The 3,894-nt window shown below is 44.1% G+C and overlaps 1 long non-coding RNA gene across 1 annotated transcript; it reads right to left on the bottom strand.

Moving 5' to 3' along the window:
* Positions 1-3,019: 3,019 nt before the first annotated feature.
* LOC123977180 lies at positions 3,020-3,872 on the bottom strand. Its single transcript, XR_006826566.1, has 3 exons — positions 3,731-3,872; positions 3,548-3,616; positions 3,020-3,316 (listed from the first exon to the last, which is right to left on the bottom strand). It is a non-coding gene; the product is annotated as an uncharacterized LOC123977180 (long non-coding RNA).
* Positions 3,873-3,894: the final 22 nt, after the last annotated feature.

Genomic DNA, 3,894 nt, shown 5'->3' with positions numbered 1-3,894 from the left:
GATCTGTCACCGAACAATTATTTCAACAGACGCCTCACTCACAGGATGGGGCGCGGTCATGGACGGCCGCTTTGCGAGAGGCTCCTGGGAGGAGCATCATTTCTCTTTGCACATAAATTGCCTGGAAATGTTGGCGGTATTCAGAGCTCTGAGGAGTTTTCTGTCCGCTCTCCGCGGTCACCACATCATTGTCAGAACCGACAATACGGCAGTGGTGGCCTATTTGAATCACCAGGGGGTCTGCGCTCGCGCCCGTTATGCAAACTGGCACATCAGATCCTCCTGTGGTCCCAGCAGAGACTGCTGTCCCTCAGAGCGATGTACGTCCCTGGGACCCAGAATCAGGGACCAGACCTGCTGTCGAGACAGGGGCTGAGGCCCGGGGAATGGGAGATTGGCCCCATAGATGTGGACTTGTTTGCGTCCCGAGAGACAGCGCACTGTCCCCTGTGGTTCTCCCTCTCGCCCCCAGCCCCGCTAGGGCTGGATGCCATGGTGCAGACGTGGCCGAGGCTGCATCTGTATGCGTTTCCCCCAGGGTTCTGGAGCGGGTCTGCCAGGACGGTGTCAGTCTACTATTAGTAGCCCAGTTTTGGCTGGCACGAGTGTGGATTTAATATCGCTCCTCGAGGGCCCGCCCTGGCAGGTCCCTCTAAGGAGAGACCTGCTGTCCCAGGCGGAGGGCTGGATCTTTCACCCGCACCCCGCCCTGTGGCAGCTATGGGTCTGGCCCTTGAGGGGGCGCAGTTCCTGGAGGCGGGCCTGACGACAGGAACAGTCGAGACGGGGCTCCTCGCTTCTAAACACACCATCAGCAACTGGATCATTCAGACTATTTCCCTGGCCTATCAGGGGCGCGGTATGCCTTCACCTATGGCCGTAAGGGCGCACTCTACTCGAGGCATGGCGGCTTCTAGGGCCCTCCTCGCAGGGGCGTCACTCCAGGATTTGTGTGACGCGGCTGGCTGGGCCACCCCTCACACTTTCATCCAGTTTACAGTCTGGACCTTCCTTCTGCACCCGGCACCCGTGCGCTCCCTAGTCGTGCCGCCAGGTTCTGCACGCTGGGGGCAGGCGGGGTTTCAACGCGGCCTAAGTGGGTATCTCGTTCCCATAGTGTCATCACCGACGTAGTTCGAGTTCCCTCGAAGGGGAACGTCTTGGGTTACGTATGTAACCCTTGTTCCCCAAGAAGGGGAACGAGACACTGCGTCGGTCCGCCACACCTCACCCCGCCTGGAGTGCCTTGCTTCATAGAAAAGGGCTAATGTGTCCTGTGTGCCGGCGTGCTTATATATCCCTCCGCTTATGCCGTCACACGCTACCGTTCTAGCAACACCAATAGGATTGGAGTAGTTTCATTCATAGTTCAGCCCTGCCACGCCCAGAGGCGTTCCCATAGTGTTGTCACCGATGCAGTGTAACAAGGGTTACATACGTAACCCGAGACGTTAGTCGCTGGTTGATAAAACCTCTCACGTTACACCTGATGCAAAAGCTACTGAGCAAACGTTCAAATTGTTTGGCCAATTTTTATGTAAAATTGAGTTGAAATATGGTGATTTTTGTAGTGGTGTATGGTAAGATGTGGAACAATGATGTTGTGTGGTTGTGGTTAACAAAATTTACTTTCTTACTTTGAATATATCAAATAAGTTTTATATCTTAAAGATTCCTAAAGCAGTCGTCTTACATAATGATCACTGATCTGAAATTGTACTTTCATACATGAATGCCTCCATTATGCACTATAGATGTAGTTGAATTTGAAATTAAATATTGCATTTTTCAATTTAAATTTCACTTTCAATTTATTGATGGATGGCCCCTTGAGATGCAGCATCTCATTTTCAAGAGGGTCCAGGGTCTGAAAATCATTCCTATATTAGCTTAATTCAACAAAAGTAGTCGAATTGCCTTGTAAATTTAAGTTTTGGTCCTCTCCATGAACAACTACAAGCATGTTTCACTCAGCCAATAAACGAGGATTTACTGTAAGTAGCCTAAAATGGCATAAAGTCCTTTTTACATTATATTTTTAGTAATCAGATGGCAAGCATTCTGGTATCAACAAGCAGCATCTATCACCTGTTGCGCTGCCTGTAAACGCCAAAAAGTAAAGCTGAACAAAATACCTGGCAATCCCGTTCACTGAGGATTTGTTTTTGTTTCCTTCCCAAGTCTGTCACAGTCTGTCATCCCATAAAAAGTTACCGATAGAACACCACAAGCCTCCAGGACAGCTTCTGTGCTTCTTACCGAGTCTTGTGGATCTATACTGGAGAGAAGAACACGATTCCTCCACAATATAATCCCTCATTTATGTATACCACCTTTATTTAATCAGGTCCTCTCATTTAGATCCATGTCTGTTTTACAAGAACAAAAAACATACATATCTAGACTTATCAAAAAGACATGTCACATCAGATACATTCACACACATCACTAATAGATTTAAAGGTAAAACTATGTTTTGTACCAGGCTGCAACATGCTTATTTCTGTTGTAGTTGGGCATTTTAACAGGTGGCTCTATGATGATTTATTGTTTGAGTCAGCCTCAAGTGGCCACTCAAGGAAATGCAGTTTGTGCCACTTCTTATCACACCATTAAGGAGGTTCAACAGTTTTGGTGGCCTTTAACAAACAGTTACCATGATGTATTAGCATGCTGTTGTACTAGTAAACGTCCCAAAAGCTGTAATTTCTTGGCATTAAATATTGTTTAGATACTCATTCGTTTTACAAGGATGGTAAACCAAGGAACATGTTTAACTTTTTTCTATTTTTTTTTTACTTCAGAAGCTGGTGGAGCCCAGAGGTGGCTCCCTTAGTAAAAACACACAAACAGGGCACTTGCCATATAGACGCGACCGTATAGGGGTCCAGAAGTGACACAGGAAATAAGTAAATTATAGTGATTAATTAAAGAGTAAAATTGCAATAAATAAATATCAATATACAGTATTTTTCCATCTTTGTTCATTTATTTAAATATATCCTTTTATTTACACATTTATTTGTATTCACATTTATTTATTTTCACATTTGTGTATGTATTTCTTCCTCTTTTATTATTATAATGGTGGCTGTCACACACATTCATCATTGTCCCTCTTTGCACTCAATGGCTCACAGATGTCAGACTGGATCAAATTGATTACACTTCCCATACTGCTCTTGTTTTTGTCCCCACTGATTAATCGCACAGATTAACAACAAAGGCAGAAGTAGAAGTACAGGTCAAACGAAAGATTGGTCGTTGTTGTTTTCAGGTTCTTTCGGTTTCTCCAAGGCACTGAGCTGCGTCGAACCTGCAGATCCAGAAAATAAATTACAGTCAACAGATTTTTGTCAGTTTCCTCTTGGTAAAAATTTTTACCATCTACTTCTCATTCACTATTTTTTATAGTACAGGTTTTAATTTCTTTATTCACCAATTTTGAAATTAAGTGGCTGTATGAATCAGAGATTTCCATGGATTGACAGAGTTCAATTTAATAAAACCGCACAAGCCAAAATGAGGAACTAATGGTTAAAGTTACCTTCATTATTTCCTCCAAGGAAAGTGCTGTCGATCAAGGAATATGGGCACTCATTAGGACGCAATGTCTCTGTAAAGAATTAAATATATTGAATGTAAACTGTATTTAACCAGAAATACATGACCAGAATATTTGGTTTAAATTAAAATGTGTGAGTTTAAATGTTGAGGGCTCGGTACTTACCAGTCCTCTTTCCCACTGGTGGAAGATCAGGGATGGTGCAATATGTGGGATCATTTGGATCTGATCCATCTATTAAAACATTTACCAACAAGCATTAATAACCAGAACCAAATTAAAGCCACTTGTCAGGCTACTGTTACACCACAGGCGTTGATACCCAATTA

This window comes from Micropterus dolomieu, linkage group LG09 (assembly GCF_021292245.1).
Source record: "Micropterus dolomieu isolate WLL.071019.BEF.003 ecotype Adirondacks linkage group LG09, ASM2129224v1, whole genome shotgun sequence".
Lineage (NCBI taxonomy): Eukaryota > Metazoa > Chordata > Actinopteri > Centrarchiformes > Centrarchidae > Micropterus > Micropterus dolomieu.
Note: the sequence above shows the minus strand (reverse complement) of the source record. Positions and strands in the feature narration are given on the sequence as shown.